The following is a 21960-nucleotide window of genomic DNA, read 5'->3' on the forward strand; positions in this document are numbered from 1 at the left end:
TTTGTCATGATTTTAGACTTCAGATGTCAAAAAATACAGCATTGAGGGTCTGTCTTAGCAAAGATGTGAAAAGAGCCGGTACTTTAATGGTCTGTGCAGACGTGTCCATGTGGGTGAGGTGGGCTGAGGCTGTGGCCTCCATTTCTGAGCTCACATGGGGTCGCGGTGTCTTCAGCTTTCATTTTCAGCATTTTTATTTGCAGATTTGTTTTGGTGATTAATTTTTATCATATGATTCTCTGTATTCATTTTAGGTGAATACTATTTGTGTGTAAATACATTATTTATACTCTTAAGGCTAATTTCATTGGCCTGAGGTTAATTTTTTCTCCTTGAGGAATATAATTCCATTTTTGCCAGGAGACTCAATGGGGAAATTCTACTTTATCATCAGTCTTATGTAATTTGAGTCATCTATATAACAATTACATTTGTCAGAATTTAGAAATTGAAATATATTATATGTGCTGAACATCTGCCACTTACCAACCCCAATGGGCTTTTCACCCGTCTCCATCCTGCTCTGTGTCCAGCACCTTCCCTGCCGCCTGATGTCTGAGGTGCCAGCAGATCAGAGAGAAGCTCAGCTCCATCCCTCTCTGGGCTCGGGCAGCCACTCCCTCCCCTGTCTCCCTGCAGGCATAGGGGTGCTAAGGGCTCCCAGTTGTTGCTAGCTCAGGGATTTGCCATCTTTGTTTGGTTCCTTACCCCTTAGCCCTGCCCACATCTGTGTAAACTCCTCAGTCGCTCTCTTTGAACATTCCCTGTTTCCTGGAGGACATGACTGATGCATTATTTAGGTGTGTTCACAGAAAGTATGTTGAAGATACATACATGATGCTTTGCATTCGTATAGTAAGTTTATTACATAAACTGAATTCAGTAGGGTACAATTAGGAAATAGCTTTTTTCTTTACATTAAAATGTGGTAAAACTTTAAAAAAATGTTCCCACGACTAACTTTTCTTTAGGACTTTGTCTTCCTCACCTCCTTTTTTTTTTTTTGAAGGAGATTCACCCTGAGCTAAAATCTGTGTGAGTCTTCTTCTATTTTGTATGTGGGACCCCACCACATCATGGCTGCCAACGAGTGATGTAGGTCTGTGCCCAGGAATCGAACCCGGCCCACCAAAGCAGAGTGTGCTGAATTTAACCACTAGGCAATGGGACTGGCCATGTTTGGCCCCTTTTAATAATTCCTGGGAGGCTGTGTCTAGTGTCTCCCTAGGAGGATACTGTCACTGTTTCAAAGGCTTTGAGTCTTTAGCTAAAATTGTGAGATGTGAGGAAATGTCTAAGCTCACATCCTGTTGTGTTTGCATGTATTCAAAGGCATATTAAGAAAAGAAAAAGAGGACTGTAGATGGAAGGAAAGAAGTGAGAAAAAGGAAAAGCTAGCAAGAAAATAGAGGGAGAGAAAAATAAGGGAAAGTGGAGAGAGAGAAAGAATAAGAAATAAGACCACCACTGACCTGGGTGTCCTGAAATTTTTGCTAATGTCTTGTCTTGTGTTAGATGACTCGCAGCCAATCATTGCCCTTGGATGCTGAAGTATGTTGCATTTGGAAAGAGTTCAATGTAGTGAAATAAACGATAATTTCAAAAAGAAAAATAGGCATTTAGGAATACTGTACTAAATTTAAATTGCTAAAAAATATTGTTTAATTGTAGCAGACACTGAAATTGTTCCTCTAACATCCATTTCAGCTTCCTTGAGTGACAACCGTGAAGTTTAAGAGGGGTGAAACTTGTCTTCAGATCCAGAGGAGGGCCCCTGCTTGGTTTAAGCCACTCAGAATAATCCCATTTTCTTGTCATAGTGATTGACACGGTGTAAGCCAATCAGAGCACAGCATGCCCGTAGCTACAGAGGGTGTATCCGAGTGGTCCAATCAGAGCGAGGCTTGGGACTTTTGTATGATGGTTCTACAAGCTGGCCTTGGCCTTTGCTCTGCCCTTGGATATGAATACAGAGCCACCATGAATGCTGCTGGCAGTCATTTTATGAGGCCAGCCCAAGAACAAAGCCAACATCTGAAGGCAGACAGAACTGAGAGAACTGCAGAAAAATTGAGCCAGTGCCTGGACCAAACCATGCCTGGACCAAGCCATGAAAATCCTATGGACTTCTCAGATACAGGAGCCAGTAAATTCCTTTAATTGTTTAAGCCAGTTGAATAGCTTTTCTGTTACTTGCCACAGAAATAATCTCAACTGATAACACTTTTGTTGCATTTGAGTAATTGAAACTGAATTAAAGCAGTCATTAAAAGACAACACATTCATAGCTTCTGAATATGAATACATTTATAGTTTCTGTTATACGCACATAGTAAAGGATCAAAACTAAAATGCCCAGAGCTGAACCTCACTGTCTCATTCACACAGAATAAGGGCTTTGGAATTTAAAGGGAAACAAACCTTTAATATTAAACTTGCTTGAAGATAAAGGAAAAATTATAGGTGAACCAGAGCTGAAATAGTCTCAAAGAACGATGGCTAATCTGACATAAACTTCTGCCAAGCTGGCAGAATAGAAATGAAGGAAAACTGACACTGGGTTCAGTCTACTACGCCTTTGCCAGTTCCTTTCGCGTGCACTATCACACTGGCTTCTTGAGTCTTTAGTTGCTCAAGGACTTTAGTTGCTCAAGACGGGGTGAGATAAACTCAGACTGGCTGTGTGATGTGTATACATCCTTTCTGCATTCTCTGTCAGTGAAAAGCCCAACAACTAAGTTCTGAAAGAATTTCATTTGTTCTGTAGTCGGCCACACAGCTCTTGGGACCTCAACTGGTGATTTAATTGATTGTTAGTCACTTGGGGAGAAGCAAATGGATGTAGAGGCCTAACAAATCACCCGCAGCCTCTGCACACATGGAGGAAGTTCATAGGCATTCTTCCTTCTGCACAGCATCCGGTTTCCCTACCTTTTGAGCATAAATGGCTGAAATTTTCCTCCAGTAGTATGTGCAGTTCTCCAAAGATATGCTGTCTACCCCTTATTTTCCCTGTGGTAGCACAGTTGTGTTTGATCATTATATTAGGGGAAAAGGTCATTATGTAAGTTGTTAGTGGAAGTTGATGTTTTCTTGGACAGCCGCATCCCTGACAGGTGAACAGACAGAGCTGGGAAGGGATGCTGAGCTCACCTGAGGGAGGAATGGGAGTTCCCTTCGGAAATGTTTCTCCAGCTTCCCTGATACTAAGAGTTACCTGGGGTGTTGGTTAAACATTAGATTTCCAGGCTTCTCCTTTGGGGATGCTGATTCAGGGGGGTTGGGATATGTCCCTGGAATATGCATTTTAACAGCCATGTGACTGTTGTCCTTAGGGAAGTGTGGGAAACACTGTCCTATGAAGTATGATTTTGAAAAGGAGACCAGAGATCGGAGTCCCTAATTCCCACGCATCCCCCATCATTCCCGTGAAGGCTTTTCTCTCTTTCTGATCACCTTCCCCAACTTCTGTTCTGTACGTCCCACTAACTGCTTTTCAGTCCCACTTGGGTATGTTGTTCTAACCTCAGATTTATCGTGTCCTCGTCTCTTCACCTCAGCCCACAGTTTCTACCCCATCTCAAGTCATTCCCTTCCCACACACTGTCGGGCACAGTGGTGCCTCACTATCCGCTCTTCCAGGATGTAGCAAGCTCTTCAAAACTGTTGACTTTTTTCACATTCCATCTTCTGCATGGAATGCCTTCTCTCACTAGTTTGCCTATTGCACTTCTATTTCTTCTTCAAGAGCTCAAAGGCCACCTCCTTAGAAGTCTGTCTGCCGCTTCCTGAGGCAGAGTTAATTCTTGCCTCTGTGCTCTCATCGCACTCTGGATTTCTCTTACCTACAGTGTGTGTCGTGTTGTAATTATTTGTTTACTCATCTGTCTCTCTCAGGGGGCAGCAAGGACAGGGACAGTGTCTTCATCTCCATGTTCAGCGCCAGCAGAGTGACGGGACATGGTAGGGATTTTATAAATATTTGCTGAGTGAACTTGAAACTTTTAATAACTATATATTAAATGATTATTATCAAATAAAAAAGATATGGATTAACTTATTTATATAAGTCCACATATTCATTCATTCACCTGTTTATTCAGACAAATATCTATTGAGGCCCTATTATATGCTAAGCATTAGTGATTCAATGACAAGCAAACATAGACATGATCCTTGCCTCATGGAGCTTTGAGTAGAGAGAAATATGTTAATTAAATAATTATGTAATGAGTAAAGGATTTGCTACAGTGAAAAATACCAAGAAGGATAGGCATATGAGGGCAATGAAAGCATATAATGGGGGTGGGAGGTGACAACTGATCTGAGTTTTGATTATGAAAAGGAATTCTCTAGAGAGAAAGGGCAATGAAGAGCCTTCTAGGCTCAGGAAAAGGCCTGTTCAAAGGCCCTGTGGTGGGAGGGCATATGGTAAGAACAAGGGACTGAAAGATGGGTAGTATCTCTGGAGCAGAGAGAGCAAGTGGACTTATGGCAGAGAAAGGCTGTCACATAGGGCATATGGGTTTTCAGAGGGCCTGTGAAGAAGTCTTGTCTTTATTCTAAATGCAGTGGGAAACCAGTAATTCTGGTGAGTGTGTTACTGCATTGTTGTGGAGATTTATACAGGCCACATGATGATTTGCTTTACTACTTATTTTTGTTTTGACCGTGCAAACTCCTTCAGGACAGGAACCATGTCTTATTGTCTTATATTTCTTAGTGTTCCCAGCATCTAGCACCATACAATAACTAGAGTGGGTGACCAAGAGATGTGTGTTTCTTGTTTTATTTGAGATTCTCAAGAGTGAGGCTTTGTGTAAACTCACTTAGAAGAAACTTAGTTAACTAAATCCACTGGATAAGCTTATAATGATGTAATAATTTGTGTTAAAATGGTGAGAAATGTGTTTGATATGGTGACTGGACAGCCAGTAAGCCACTACTATCTTAATCAACAAAGACTGTTTCTTAAGTGTTTGGGAAGGTAATAGTCAGGGTTAGTTTCAGAAGAAACTGCTTCCTTTGTCCAATAAAGTTGTTGGATTACTCATGATGCTTCAAGTTTTACTGTTACAGAATCATTACTTGGGCATTAAAGACCGTTTGGTCTTTAAGAGCCCTCTTTGATGGATTGTAATTAGTCTTTGGGTGGTAATCTACCAGATGTAATCTACACAGAATTTGAAATATGTTCCGATGTACACCTGAAAATTATATAATGTTATAATCCAATGTTACTGCAATAAATAAATAATTAATTAATTTAAAAAGAGCCATCTTTGAAAATGTAAATACCTAATTGAGGGTAAGAGATATATTAATATTTATCGACTGACATCTTTTGGGTATTTTGATGGAGATTCAAATATAAAGGAAATACACGTACAGTACTTTACATATGGGCCATCCTCATGGCAATGTGCTGCCTCCGGCTTTTCCATTAAACAGCTTTTTCTTACAGGTGGAAACATCCAGAAGCCCACCCTGGGTCATAGGCGGTTGCTGTTTCCCACTGCCCCACCCTCTGGGGCTCGTTGAACCCTGAAAATGAGCCTCACGAAATCTTCACATGGCAGTGAAGGAGGTAGGATCACTCCATTTAATATATGAAGAAACTGAAACTTAGGAGCTTAAATAATTTGTCTGCTGTGAAATCACCAGGAAATGAGAAGTAAGCTTCAAACCGAGGTACAACAGACTGTGACCCGGTGCTCTCCTCTCCATGCCGGGTGGCTAGAAAAGCTGAGGAATGAAACACAGCGTCCATGTACACATATGTCCACATAATACACCTATGAATACGTATATATATATATAATGCTTTGACACTTCATTTCAAATGTCTGAAATGACACCTGTTTGACACCTATCTCCCTGGACATACTTTCCCTCATCAATATACCCATTAGGCCCACAGCTGGTGGCTGGAGCTCAGAGCACAGAACACCCCATGTCCCTTCAGAGCTTCTTATAAAGTCACACATTCCATCCCATTTGAAAGAGAGACTCTGAGCTCCACCACGGGGCCTTGAGGCCCTCTTGCTCTTGCAGAGGCCTCTGTGACCATCCCAGCTCAGCCTTCCCCAGGACCCCACTGGCTTCAGAGGGAAGGTGAGTAGGGCTCTGTTGCTAAGTCCCCAGCCCTGCCTGGCCTCAAATGATGGACACGGGCAGGATGGGCACAGGTCGGGCAGGAGGGAGGCTGAACAGCCAGAGCCCTACAGTCCAGTGCAATGGTGGGGGTGGGCAGCTGCGGCCACACTCACCTTGAACGATACAGGCACCCAGGGAGGCAGCACCTGAAAAGGAGCAGAGCAGTCGGCCATGGACGACAATGTCTGTTTTAATTTGCAGCAAGAGGTGGTACCTGCAATACAAAAGGGGGAAGAGTCGCCCTCAGTTTTGGCTGAGGCCTGGAAGCAGAGTAAAGTTTGTTCATGCCTATCCACCAGGGTCCCCAGAGCCCTTCCCAGCTCTGAGGAGTGGCCGAGACATGCCAAGACCCTTGGAGGGCAAACAGAGGAACCTGAGAGGGGCCCTCGGAATCCAGAAAATCTGAAGTGTCTGTGGCAGCTTCCAAAGCTGGTGGCTGGCCCTTTCCAAAGAGACACGAGAAGGACCAAGGAAAGCCACAGGGCCCAGCAGCCACTGTTCCTGGCAGGAGCACCCACATGATGACAACCACAGCCACTGTCACCACCACCCGCACCTCAGGTACATGCTGCCCAGGCTCTGTGTGAAATGGAGAGTCAGGAAAGGGACTCAGTCAGATGGGGAGCAGTCTTAGGGGCAGACAGACTCACACTAGTCAATGTCAGAAAGACTTGGTTATGTGGCCAGAAGCCAGTGTCTTCACAGCTAGAGCTGTCATCTGTTTAACGTCCTCTCCCCTCTCCAGGGACACAAACTCAGATGCCCACAGAGCCAGGCAGACTTGATAATGAGTGAAATGGGCAGGCTGAGGGGCTCAGGAGGCAGGATGGAGAGCACTGGCCCCTGTGAAGGGGTCATCCCATGCAGCTGCAGCCCAGGATCGCTGTAGAAAGGCAGGCCAAAGGCGTCCAGCTTTTCCAGAAAAACAAAGAGACAGGATTTAGAAGTGAAATCCTTTGACTTTTAAATGTCGCAACAAATTCTGTTTTTGAAAACACTGTAGCACCAAACAAAAAATACGTGATTCAGCCGGGGGAGGGACAGGCCAGTCAGCACCCCCTGGCTCCTCTGTCACTGCCCCTTCTGTCCTCCACACCGCTCGAGCCCTCCTCAGATTTCCTCGTCTTTCTCTGCCAGGTTGATCCTCTCAGTCAAGGCTCAGGCCCGGGTCTCCTGTTTCTGACTAAAGTAACTTTGCAGATGTCTACAGATTCTTCTGTGTTTATCTGAGAGTTTAACTCTCAGAGACAAATCCTTATTTTTCTTTCCAGGTTCTTGGGTTGGGGAGGGGACACGACTCAACTGGTCCCAGTTACCACCCCCAGTGCTGAAATCATCTGATTTTCACTCAGCCTGTGAGGAGCCACGTGCACAACCCCATCCGGAGAGTGTGATTAACGTGCTAAGATCACATAGACCCTGCCACCCCAGGGCGCTGGAGCTCGTCCTCTTTGGGCGCTGGTTCACTTAAAGCACACTGGACATCCCACAGGGTTCAGGTGCTCACTGGAGTTTCCATTTGATGAATCTTTATCTCACCTGCTTTACACGTGTACTGTTCTGGGCACTGGGGACACGGTGGAGGCTCAGATGACACTCTCTCTCCCCAACTTTGTATGGAATTGTGTGCAGGGGATAAAGGCTGTCCCTAATAAATTTCACATCTGGAGTTCAGTGTGAATTTTGTCAGAGGAACAACATCACGCTTGGTAGATAAGGACCAGAGCAGCTCTCTAAACCAGTGCCTCTCACAGTTCACTGAGCATGTGAAGAGATCTTGTCAGAACGTGGGTTCTGGTTCAGTGGGTCTGGGTGGGCATGAGAGCCCACATTTATAGCTCCCTGGCGATGCTGTGCTGCAGGCCCATGGGCCACGCGTTGAGTAATAAGCTTCTAAACCAGTGGTTCTCAGCCCTCACTGCACATGAGAACCACCTGGGGGAGTTTCTGAAAGATACCAAGACTGTGGACACTACCCTAGACCCAAATAAATCAGAATCTGGGTCCTCACAAGAACTTGTGCACAAATGTCCACAGCAGAATTACTCATAATAGCTAAAAGGTGGAAACAGCCCAAATGTCCAACTGATGAATGGATAACAGAAAGTGGTATATCCATACAATGGGATATTATTCCACCATAAAGAGGAATGAAGTTCTGATAGATGCTAGAACATGCATGACACTTGAAAATGTTAAGTGAAAGGAAGCCAGTCACAACATACCACATATTATATGATTTCATTTATTTGAAATGTCCAGAATAAGCAAATCTATAGAGACAGAAAGTAGATTAGTGGCTGCCAGGGGCTGGGGGAGGGGAGAATAGGGAATGACCACTTGGGCACTGGGTTTCCTACTGGGGTGATAAAAATGTTCTGGAATTAGATTGTGGTGATGGTGGCACAACTGTGCGAATGTACTAAACCCACTGAAGTGTACACTGTAATGTCTGTTGAAAAAACGAATGCTTTGGAGAATCCAAATTGCCTTAGAGTTCTCAAATTTCAACATGCTTTAAAATTCCCTGGAGGGCATATGAAAATACAAATTGCTGGGCCACATGCCAGAACTGGGGCAGGGGCAACTTCCCAGGGGATGCTGATGGCTGTGGGTCTGGGGATCTTGCTTTGAGGACCAAGGCTCTAGACCATTCAGAATATCAGTGTGACACAAACACTTGAAGTGATCAAATCTTTCTTTTTTTAAAGATTGTAAACTACTCAGGCCAAAGGCCAGGGGGTTTCTTTTCTACTTGCTGAATGTATGCATTGAACATAAAATCATTCCTTTCCACTCTTTGATGAGTCTAGTAGGGAAAAATAGATTCAAATAACCATTTACTGATGAACGAGAAGTTTGAGTTCTAATCACATAACTCATCAATCAAGTTTGAAGAAAGCTTCCTGAGAAAAGAAAATCAGCTTTCACAACATCCAAGCTCAGGTCCCTGCTCATCAGTGGTCTCTAGAGATGACCATGGGTTATTGTGGATTCAGCATAATCCACTGAGCCTTACAAATAGCTTCATGTTCAGATGCTCATTTTTAATGTAATAGCCACACCACCCAAAATAATAATAATTCTGCACCTTGCTTTAGTATCACTCTTGCATGAAAGGATTAAGGAACAAAATCACAAGAGGATCTGGGGCCTACATCTTTGTGTCATTGTTAATGATTTTGTTTTTCTCCTAATTTGAATTCAAAGATGCTTCTTACTAAAAAATGAAAACCAGCATACTTTGATTACATTCAGATTTATATAGCATTTACAAACCCCCCACAAATCTAAAGGATTGTAAAGATGACTGTGTAAATGGAGAGATAAATGTGTTTTTGTTGTTTCTTCTTTTAAACCAACCTTTTCTCAATGTGTCTTTACCCCTAAACATGGTCATGAATGTGGTTTTAATTTCTCATACATTAAATTCTTCTTAGATTTTAGATTAATCTTACAATAAAATTAGAATTTACAAAAGAGAAAAACTAAACACTTTCAAGATGGGGTTTAAACCATAAGTATGAGGTCTGTTCCACAGATTCTAGATTCGTTTTGAATTCTAAGGACTGTGTTGAATAAGAAAAGTCCATTTCTACCTGTGCAAGGACATGGCATTGTCTTAATTGCCTTAGGACACAAAAATGTCCGCAATTTTCTACTATTCATACCTTAGCTATTTAGTCAAATGAAGGAAAGTGCTAGTAAATTTAGTCGAGAGGCGTTTAACCAGGGTGATTAAATAAAACTTTTTACTCTTACTTTCAAATGAGATTTCTCCCAACAATAAAAGAGCCATCCTTAATTTATATTGTGATGCGTATTCAACTTTTGTCCTCCAGATTTTAGAGAAAACAAATGAGAAAAGTGAGCCGTTTGGGGACCTGACAAAATAATGCCTGGCATTAGTCTGGATTTGATTTGATCTTCCTAATCACACTGTCAGCACCCGGAGGGCAGGACAAATCTCTCTCTTTTTCTTTTTGTCGCTCATACAGCCCCCAGCCCCTGGGCTGTGTAGATAGTAGGAAATGACGAGGAACTTATGAAATAAACGAATAAATTTTTCAAGGCAATAGCAGGCCAAAGCCACATACTGTATGACTCCATTTATATGAAATGACCAGAACCAGAGTCTCTTTGTGGTGTCTTTTTTGGGTGATGAGAAAATGTTCTGGAACTAGATAGTGGGGACGGTTGCCTAACACTGTGCATGATCTTAATGCCACTGAAGTGTACACTTTGAATTGGTGAAATTAATTTATGTTATGTGAATTTTACCTCAATTAAATAAAAAGAAAGCTGGCCAGATTGCAAAATACCAACACCACTCCTGATGCCCACCATCTACGTGTCCCTCCTTCCACACACACAGCCTGCCCCCGCCCCCAAGCACCAGCCTCACTCAATGTCCATGGGCGAATTAATAGTAGAGAAGGGAACCATCTGCTCCCTTCAACGTCACCTCAGTGCCACTAGGGTCAAGCTTTACCGGATGCTCATGGATAACAAGAAAGCAAAATATCCCAGAACCCAACATATCCCTTTGCAAGTGACGATCAGAGCAAACTGCATTTGCTTCTCTGCGGCATTCAGACCCACGCAGAGTATTCTGAGAGAGGACTATGCACAGTGATCTTTGCCGTCACCTGATCGGAGCCTCGTCAAGAACTAAGCACACATGGAAGCTTCTCCAGCCAAGAAAGTCAAATACTATATGATCTCAATCATAAATAGAAGATAAAAACAACGACCGAAAAACCCACATAGCATTGGATATTGGACTGGTGGTTACCATAGGGGAAGGGGGTAGGGGGGAGGGCAAAAGGGGTGATTAGGCTCACACGTGAGGGTATGGACCATAATTAGTGTTTGGGTGGTGAACATGATGTAATGTACACAGAATTCGAAATATGATGTACATCCGGAAAAAAAAAAGGTAGAGTAAAAGTTTCTCCAGCCGTTGCGGTGGCCCTGCCAGGACACTGCTCAGCTGCATTGGCTGAGGCTGCGCACGGAAACAAAACCCCCAGAAAGTGGACTGAACGTGGCCCCAGCAGAGGGAGAGGAGAAGGGAGGAGGCCCGAGGACTGGAAAGTGCTGAGAGTTGAGTCTACAGGTAGAGAGAAGCCGGCCCTCCTACAGTCGGTCACTTAGCAAGTGGAATGTGGATGACAAACAGTCCATTCTACCAGGGGATGTTTTCCCTCCCAGAGAAGCTTAGACCCAAAAGACAGGCCCTAGGGCTGCACTAACTAGGAATTTGCCCATAACCTAGGGAGTCACTTTCTGTTTATTTTTACAATCCCACTGTCACACATTTTCAGAGAGGACCTCCTCCTTATAACCACTGCTTTCTTGTGCAGTTATTTACACTCCCGATGAGAACTGTTTGAAAAATCCCAAGACAATTAAGTGCAAGAGAAACCCTGCAAGCCCGAATGCTGAGTGGACGCCTGCTTCACTGTGGTGCTCAGCTCTAGGCAGGAGCTCGTCTGGCCTGTGAAACTCAGAAGCCCAAGCTGGGCAGAGAGGCACGTTAAACTCACAAACAAATGGGAAATACCTGGTGAGCTCTTCTGTAATCTTCAAGGGTTCGTGTGAGTAGAATTTCACTCTAAAGCACATGGTGTATGGCGGATGAGCTGAAATGTCATAAAGAAAAGGCATGAGAAAAGCAGCAAAAGACCATGGACTCACACACACACAGGAAAGTCAGTATGAAGCCCACACACTGCCTGGGCTGGGGCAGGGGAGAGGGTGACCTTCTGGAAGAAGCAGATGTCATGCCCAAGAGAACAAAGCAACAGCGAGGACAAAACTCAAAGTAAACAGCCGACAGGACACCCAGAGCCAGTGAGGGACACAGGCTCTCTAGTCAGTGAGCACAGCTTCCCACCTCACAGCTCCCTTCCTTTCTTCACTCTCTCTGGGTCACAAATGACACTTTTCCTTCTGATTCTCCCCAAGCCCGTGTGAGAAATAAATTGCCCATAGGCACCATTCAGGCTTTTGGCCTAGTGAAATATTTTTAGCCTGTGAGGTGGAATAACGTCACTGCACATGACTAGTTTTCCCAAAGTGATGGTGCCTTTCAACTAAAATCAAGATTTTAAAAATGGAGTCAGCCATACACAAATCTTACTTTGTATATTTTTAGTAGTATTCTAGTTTATCTATATATGAGGCAGTTGATTGTATGAAAATCAATAGTTTTATAACTTCCTGATTTGTCTGAATCAAGATAGCACCATGCAGACCGAAATTGTGGTTGAGGTTCATGATTCTGGAATGTTCTAATTGCATCGAATATCCAGAACTCGAAGACCAGCTAAGGAGATTCTCCAGGATTTTTGACACCTTGAATTATAAGACCACTGTTAACTTGCAATATTAACCTAACAAGTGCATGCAAGTGTAGCAAAATGCATTCATAATTCAGGCGGCATATAAAATGAGCACCTTAAAATCAAAGAAATATGATGGTTACTATTACTGTTTCTACAGATCTGATACACCCACTCGTTCTTTGCCTTTGCCTCAGTATGGCCACTCAGGATCAGCTCTGAGTCTACACCCAAATGTGAACAGGAAACAGCATCCTCTCCTCCCCCAGATCCGCCTCCATCACAAGCAGGGGTGAAGCACCACCCACTCTGCAGTGTCAGGGGCTGTTCTGCACGTAGACAAATTCTTTATGGAGAAAGGACTTTCAGCATCAAATGTGGATGTATGATGAGGATAATTTAACATGGAAAACAATTCTTAGAAACAATTTGAAAGAAAGCACGCAAATCACAGGAAAACATAGCAGCATCTTGCTGGCTATATCGGCAGAGAAAAGCTGACTAAAAACACATGCACGCACACACATACACACACCCAGATGTCAGAACTCTCCACTCAAGGCCCTACTTCCACACCAGGAGTTATCAAGTTTCCTAACTGAGCTGGCTGCTTCTCTCCAGACCCTGTGTTCCCTAGATTTAAGAAAAGAAACGCTTTTCTGGAGCAGCAGAAGAAAATGGATCCCTCCTGTACAGCAAAGAAACGGCAAAGAAAAATACAGATGATCTCAAGTCTTTCATCTTTCAGGATATCTAGGAATTCAGTTTTGACTCAAAGTATTTTCTCTTGGGGCTGGCCCAGTGGTGTAGTGGTGAAGTTCATGTGCTTCACTTTGGTGGCCCAGGGTTCACAGGTTTGGATCTCGGGTGCAGACCTAGCACTGCTCATCAAGACATGCTGTGGGGGCGTCCCACATAAAACAGAGGAAGACTGGCACAGATATTAGCTCAGCGACAATCCTCCTCAAGCAAAAGTGGTAGACTGGCAACAAATGTTAGCTCAGGGCCAATCTTCCTCACACACACACAAAATTTCTCTTTACACATTCCCCATACTTCTAATTTAAGTCATCATCCTTAAAGGATTAAAACTAGTGGCTTTTAACTTTAAAACCTCTGGGTTGTCCTTAACAGAAAGGTTGAGACAGTGTTTGTAGGAGCAGCAGAGCAAAAAATGGAAATCACACAAAAGAGAAAAAGAATTTTCCTTCTTTCTTTCCTTTTTCTATCTCTTTTTAAAGTCCTCACAAGTAATACAGTTTAAGCTCAACCAATGAAGATGATAGATAGATGATAGACAGACAGACAGATGCATGAGCCATCTCCTTCCACTGTCCTTCGCTTTGTCTCCATTCCTGCCCCTTCTGTCCCTCAGGTCCTCGCCCCGCCCTGAACTCTCCACCAGGGTTACACCACCATCTGCATTCTTCCACCCGCTCACCATCCTCACACAAATGCACGCCAGCACGCTTGCATGTGTGAGGGATTCTTTCTTACAGTTTATCCTCACAAAATGAGATCATACTATATACGTTTCTCTTGCTTTACTCACTTAACTCTACATTCTGTCCATCCCTCTAGGACGGTAGATGGAGAGCTAACTCATGTCCACAATAACTGCATAATAGTTCATATTATGGATACAACGTATTCCCTTTTAATCATCATTCAGGTTGTTTACACATTTTTGCAATTCAGAAATTCTATTATATGTAAGTATAACATAAAATTATGTAATTCTGTTCTATGTATTTAATGATATATGTACAAGGAGATATATATCATTAAACACTTAGATTTTTATTTCTGTAACACAGACTTTCCAAATTTTAATTGTTGGGTCAATAGGTATGGGAAGATGTTTTAAAAGGAGCAGAAAAATAAAAGCCAACTGAAGGCAAATTGGGGGAAGGAGGCTCACAGAAGATGGCCCCAAATGAGAGCTGTCATTTTGTCTTTGACCTGGTCGGCATATCTGCTTACTGTGCCCTAGGCTGGCTTCAGTAGGAATCTGAGTTCATCGGGTCCAGATCAGGACTCACACTCTTCCTAGGGGATCAGGCAGTGAGTGAAGCTCAGAGGCAGCTCCCCAGGCAGCCATCTTTGACTACGCCTGCTTGTAGGAAGTCTTTCCACCCAGTCATCCGTGTGCCAAGACCTGGGGCTCCAGAATGGTCTGATGTTTCTCCCACACGGAAAGCCGTTCCATCATTTGAAGACAGCCTTAAGGTCCTTCTGAGTCTTCAATAAAACAAACGTCCCCAGGTCTTTTAACTGCTCCTCATATGGGACAGTTTTGAGTGTACTCACCCTGGGTATATTCTTGTCTACTCCGTGTTTCCTCCAGCACGGGGCCCCAGGGGCTGCCACATCCACTCAGGTGAGGGGACCACCACCGACCTCATTTTGGACATAATTGTTGTTCTCCCTCAGTAGCCTCATTTCAGAGTTGATTTACTCTGAGTTTACAATAGACCAACACTCTGGATTCTTTTCATATGTGCTGTCACTAAGTCATACAGAAAAAGTCACTAAGTTCCTGACATCCTCCTCCATCTTCTGAGATGTGAGCATGGAAGAAATTAATATGTGGTGCTAGCGATGTGCTCCTCACTGTACTGCTTACCGGAGAAGGGAGGAGAGCTGGCAGCAAGAAAAACCGGAGGAGGCACTTTTCAAGTCTGAAATTGTCTGTTTTCTTCTACCATCATATATATCCCTACAGTGTCTATCTCTCACATTGATCCAGCATCATTCCATGTTGCCAATAAAAGAAAAACAGTTTCCCTGTAAGTTAAAAGGACCACGTGATTCTGACATAGTGAACCATGGGTATCACCAGGGACCTGCACTGACAAGAAGCTCTACCCCATCACCTGGGCCTGAAGAGTCCACTGTGGCAGCGTGCTTCTCCTTGAAGAACTCACATAAGGCTCTGCATGTACAATTTCATTATAAAGCAAGTAGTAAAGCTAAGGAATGCTTCATCACAGGATTGGAATAGGCTGAAAAGATAAATAATTTCCCCCAAAAATGCTGATCTAGTACTGGATGGCAAGATTTATGAGCATATGGACCTCTACGTCTTGTTCAGCATTTTATTTTCAGAGCTAATTACTGAGATAAGATTGACTCTCTGCCTGTCTGGTTGAATGAATGAATGAATGATGATCTCAACCTTTGAGGCAGATGTCAAGGAGAACAGCCAGGCCCTACCATCACATTCATCCCATCAAATACTGCTCTAGAAGGTCCACAGTCTGAATCACGACAGCAATTTCTAGGATTTATATTCTGAAAACCTCTGGTCCTATAGAGAACAAATTCAGGGACTCTTGGATTGGCGAGAACAGCTACTTCTAGTGAAAGGTTCAATTAATTCAATCAACAAATACTTATTGTGCACCTATTAGGTACCAGGCACAGATTTAGATGTACAAATAATAGCAGCTGTAAACACACAAAAAAATTCTGTCTTCATGGAGGACACATTCTCATGGGTAAACAAGTATAAAATCAAAATAAACAAATGAACTATGTAGGACATTAGGAGATCCTAAAAGTGTGTAGAAGAATAAAGCAGAAAGGATTTAAGGGGTAACAGAAAACCACCCAGCTCTTTTCCTTGTCTCATCCCCACTACAACCAAGTCCATGAAGGTAAGCTCAATTCTCTTTCCTACCTTCTGGAAAACCAAACCAGGGGAGAAAGACAATCATTTAAGATTTTAAGTCATTAAATAAGAGGATGGGGAAAAGTCACCCCTAAATGTGCTGGTACTTGGTTTGGGGTCAAAAGCCCTGCTTTGGAACGTTAGCATGTGTTCACACCAGCTGAAAAAGGAGCCTTCCCAGGTTCCATCAGGCAGCTGGCATTTACTCCCTGGGTCATGTCCAGGGTTGAAAACCCCCTTGTAGGGATGAGCCACTTCTCTAAGTGGCTAAGTGTCTCTGCCATTCCAACTTCCATGCCTTCTTGTTCTTAAGCTACAGGGAAAAGGGAGGAAGTAAAGGATGACTCTTTTTATGGGCCAAAAATTTGGCCCGTTATGAAATAAAGTGGGCGCTCCTGAAGGAGAAAGGAAGCCCTGGGAAGTACCTCCTCAGTGATGTAAGGGCTTCTGCTCCTTTGCCTTCTGCTTTCTCCACTACTCCTGCCACATCCCCTCCTTCCCACAAGGAGGAGTGTCGGGTTCTCCCTGAAGTACAAATACCCACTATCGTACCTGATCAAAATGACATCAATATCACCACCAACCATACCATAAGGATAAGGTTAAAAGTTATAAATCTGTGTCTTATCAAATGCATATGTCATTTAGAATTACACATTATAAAATTAAAGGTTTTTTCTTACTATTATTTGTTTCCACAGCCAAAACTAAACTACAGCAGGTGAGGACTTAGGGTTATTTGATTTATGAAATGGGTTTTGTTCAGTTGTGTGTCTTGATTTGTTTTTAAAGAACATGGCAGTTGCTCCCTAACAGGAGTGTTTCGATTCTAGTCAACAAGCATTTATTATGAACTGATTACACACATAGTCTAGTCTTAGGCCATGGACCAGGTGAAGAAATCTTCCAAATTAAATACTGGGGACTGATAGACAAGTATATGAATGAGGACAATGGGGTAGGTTGCCCCAATAGGTCAGAGATGTGATTACTGTCACCACGGGTGTGTGGAGAAGTAAAAAGTGTGAAGCTCTGCTGTCGGAAGCATGTGCTCAAATTCGGCAAAAAGAACACACACACAAAGGAGGGAAAATGAGCCATGAAGCAAAAGCATGAAGGTCACAGAGGAGCAAACATAAATACTAAAGAGTGGGAAATCTAAGTTGGGGCCACTCATGCAGTGGGCAGTGTGGTGTTCCCCAGAAATTCCTGCCCGCCCGGAACATCAGATTGTGACCCTATGTGGAAACAGGATCTTTGTAGATGTAACTAATTGAGTTGGGATGTGGTCCTACTGGGTTAGGGTGGTCCCTGAATTCAGTGACTGATGTCTTTATAAGAGAAAGGAGAGGGAGATTTGGACACAGAGACACACAGGGAGAAGGTGGTGTGAAGATGGAGGCAGACACTGGAGCGACGCAAAGACAAACCAAGGAAGGAATGCCGAGGGTGGCTGGACACCACCAAGGGCTAGCAGAGGCGAGGAAGGATTCTTCCCTAGAGCCTTCAGAGGGAGCAAGGCCCTGCTAACACCTTGACTTCAGGCTTCTAGCCTCCAGAACTGTGAGAAAATACATTTCCATTGTTTTAAGCCACCCAGTGTGGGTAGTTGGTTATGGCAGCCTCAGGAAACTAATATACTCAGCAAGGGGAGTAATTGGAAGAGCAGAGCTGGGAGGCAGGCACTAAACTGGCCTGATGAATGGGACCTGTGCATTTTCTCCTTCTGTTCCTTACACGAGAACAAAATCTACACTCCTGGTACTCTCTCTGTGCTACAGAAGAAGATATGTTCCCCGCTGAAAAAATCATTCTGCAGCAAGGGGACTGTCCATTCGATTAGCCCCAAGGGGTGCCAGAAAGCTAAGGAATGACACATAAACATGGAGTTTCACAAATATCACCATCGGAGACAGAAATTACATGCCATCTCAGGCTTCCAGGAAGAGCCATCGTAACCTCAGGGAGGGAGCACTACAGACATCAGCCAGCGACTTGACTCAACGTTGCTCTTATGGATGAGTCAGCCATGTTTTATGCAGAGGCTGGGGTTTCTCCCATCCTGACTTGCATGCAGAAGCCATGTACAAGCACCCCGTCTCTTCAGGGTGCTTGGCAGAGCACAGTCCCTGGTAAACAGAGCAAGAAGAAGATCTTAACTACCCTGATGGGCTAATCAGGCAGCAGCCAGGATGAAGCAGAGAGCTTCTGTGGAAGACTTGAAAGCGGGCTTCCTTTCATCCAGGGCTCTATCTTTACAGTACATGCTCAGTGCATAATGTACTTTGATTCCTTCCTTCCTTCTTGCTTAAAGCTTTCTCTCCTTTTATTTACTCATTTTTATTACCAAGTGATATATGAAATAGTCTTATTGTAAAAGATCTGAGTACATTATAAGTAGATATAATTAAATGGGATATCTTCACTTCCCTCCACCCCACTCTCTTCCACAGAGGTAACCACATTAGTACACATCTTTGCAGTCTTTCTTCTGTGCACTTAGATAGTCATATTAAATAATCTGTTTATTTTCATCTAAGTGGATCATTCTATATGTGGTATTTTTACTTGCTTTTTTTAACTCTACAATATATCCAATAAATCTTCCAGGGTCAATAATATGCCTGCCTCGTTCCTTTTAATGACTGCATGTATTCCACATAGTTTATTTATCTTTGCCAAAATTACTGGGAATTTTATTGCTTCCACTTCTCAATGTTATGCTGCAATGCTGCAATGGACATCCTTGCATAATACCTACCTGTGCTGGAATAAAGTTTGCTTTAGATAGATTCACAGAAATGATCCAACAAGATCATTTCTATGAATCTAGGCATTTTAACCTTGACAGATATAGCCAAATTACTCTCTCAAATGGTTGTACCAGCTTATACATTTCCCCAGAAGTGTGGCCCTCATCCTCATCAACTGGACATCATCAATACTTATAATTTTCTTAGTATAATTACAAAAATATCTTGTTTTAATTTGTATTTTCTTTGTTACTGATGATTTTCAGCATCTGTTTATATGTTTATTAACCACTTATTTTTATTCCTTCAATGTGTCTTTTCATTGAGTTGTTGATCTTTGGGTTTGCAGCATCCTACTTTCCATACTCTGCATCTTACTACTTGTTATGTTTTGGCAAATGTTCTTCCCACAATTTTTCTTGTATTTTAATTTGTTTATAATTCATGTTAGAGTGATTCATTCAACAAATATTTACTGAGAATCTTCTCTGCGCAGTGAATAAACCAAATATTCTGGTAAAACATACTCCTAAATTTTTACCCCAAATTTCTATAGATTGTTAAATATATTCTGCTTTTGAATTTATCTGGAATTTAGAAGTACTTTCATACAAGAGATATGTCTTTAGCTTTTTTTTCCAAGTGGAAAAGTGATCCAAAACTTACCCCTTGAATAATCTATCTTTCCGTTTCTGATATACAATCTTTATCATAACCCATATTCCCATACATAATGGGTCACTTTGGGATGGTTTTTTCTGTCGAACTGACTCTTCTCCTCTTCCTGAGTCCACATTAATCACCATGTCTGCCCATCATGAGGGCTTGATTTGCTATCTAATAGAACAAGGACCTATAGTTGTTTTTTTACATATTTACTGACTAGTCTTGAGGACTTTCTTCTGCAGATGAGCCTTAGAATCAATTTATTAAATGTCACAGAGTCTTATTGAAATTTTGATTTGAATGTATATATTAATTTGTGAAGAATTGACTTTATTAACAATGTTAGCCAGAAACATGAGAAGTCTCCCTTTATTGAGCACTTTTTAAAATCTACTCTACAGTACCTCCACAGTACAATTTCATAGTTTTATTTTTATAGATCTTACACATTTATTGTATGTTTATTTATAAGAAATTTATGTTATTTATATTGTAAATGATAGCACTTTTCCCCATTAAATTTGAGAAATAGCTACTGCTTATGTATAAAAAGCTATTGTTTTAAGATATTAATCCTGTATCCAAGGACAAAACCCATTATTAGTTGTGGGCAGGGGTTTGAAGGGGGTCAGGTGGAAAGCTTGGAGAGATCCAGAGAGGACAGCACCAGGTTTAAGACAGGATCTGGAGCTCTGAGAAGGAATCCTGTACCCCTCAGCACCCCGGGCTTGGCTGAATGAAGTGAGGTGTAGGGGCAAGACAAAGAAATCTCAGAGCAGTTTAGGGGAAGCGTTCTGTTCAGAATGGAGAACACTGAAGAAATGGCGGCACGGTGTGTTTAAGCAGAGATGAAGCCTTAGTGAGTATACACAACTTTCCCCGAGGCTGAAGCGTGGCACAGAAGAGGCTGAGCAGTTTCTGCCTGTCCCAGTGGTGAATACAGAAGTTCTGAGAACCAATGAGTGAAAGAGACCTGGAGTGGGGACCACAGAGGGCAGAGTCTACAGACGTGCAGGACAGACCATGGTGGGAACCACAGGTTGTGACAGCATGCGCCAGTGCACACTCAATGTCCAGGTGGGACCAGTTACACTCAGAGAGGGTGCAGTGGAGAAAGAGGCCAGCAATCAAAGGCCAAACCACATAAGACAAGCCAGGGTAGGACTGTGCACAAGAGAGATGCCCCACTCACTGCTATGATGGTATGTAAGCTTCCCCTGCCTCAGGATGCCATTCTGGGGATGGGGAAGCTCTTAATGTGGGAAAAATACCCCAATACAGGGTATGCACATTCAAATGACTATGCTTAAATTATGATTTTGCTGAAAGGGATCAAATTCTAAACTGGCAGATCCTGAGTTACCCTGAAGTGGCAAGACTAAACTTTTTGCCCTCAGAGGAAATAGAAGCTCATAGCAAGTTGAATTCAGTCATGGGGAAACAATATTACATTTCTGCACATCTGAGTCATAGTGTGTAAGTTTTTAAAACTTTTTCATGCTAATATGATTTGTGTGGTTATGTGTATCCTGTCAGACATGTAATCTTTGTCCTCTTGATGTGTGCCACCACGTGTACACACACTGGGCTATGTTGCATAGTTTTGGGGATAAGTTAAAAGCTATAGATTTTAAGTGAGAAGAATCACTGTGTCTTACAGAGTAACATTCCTACACAGAAAGCAAGAACTCTGAAAACTAAACTTCCAAATATGCCACTTCATTTAACACTGTTTACATGCAACCTATTATGTGAATATTCTTCAAAGAAAAAGAAAAAAGCAAAGATCACCAGCTCAGTCCACTTTTGTACCTATGGACATGCAATGATGGAATAGGGAAATGTGAAAGACATTCCCTCAAAGCTGCCCAGGCAAATTATGCTGCATATCTGCATTTTTACCTGGTAGACAAAGAATGATTAAAAGTTTGATTTTAAGATTCCAGTTCTAGGTAGGATGGACTAATTGCACCCCGTCCTGTCTCTCTCACTGAATGCAGCTACAAAATCTGGACAGAATATGTGTGGCAGCTATTTAGAACTCTGGAAAGTAAACAGTAGCAGGCAGATTGAAAAAGAAGACAAGAATTCAAAGGACCACTGAACCAGTGTTGAGTTCACCATGCTTTTCTCTCTGGTATCTCTGGACAGAACTTGGAGCCACCTGAAAGGACATCAAGCTGGACAGAGAAGGCTCCTGGTGACTCTCCTAGTTAAGGCTTGAGGAGCAGAAAGGGGAGTTCTGGCAGTAATATCAGCAACATCCAGGGGGCCAGAGATTTCTTTTCTGGAAGGTTTGTAACCTAATTTCTTTAACAGGTAAAAACTACTCATTATGTATATCATATTGGGTGAGTTTTGGTAA

General features: G+C 42.7%; 1 long non-coding RNA gene across 1 annotated transcript; it reads left to right on the top strand.

Annotated features, from left to right (window-relative positions):
* Nucleotides 1-1114: 1114 nt before the first annotated feature.
* LOC106824212 (uncharacterized) lies at nt 1115-10550 on the top strand. Its single transcript, XR_006519019.2, has 4 exons — nt 1115-3963; nt 5465-5587; nt 6456-6717; nt 7428-10550. It is a non-coding gene; the product is annotated as an uncharacterized lncRNA (long non-coding RNA).
* The last annotated feature ends 11410 nt before the right edge of the window (nt 10551-21960 follow it).

Source organism: Equus asinus, chromosome 23 (assembly GCF_041296235.1).
Source record: "Equus asinus isolate D_3611 breed Donkey chromosome 23, EquAss-T2T_v2, whole genome shotgun sequence".
In the NCBI taxonomy this organism is placed as follows: domain Eukaryota; kingdom Metazoa; phylum Chordata; class Mammalia; order Perissodactyla; family Equidae; genus Equus; species Equus asinus.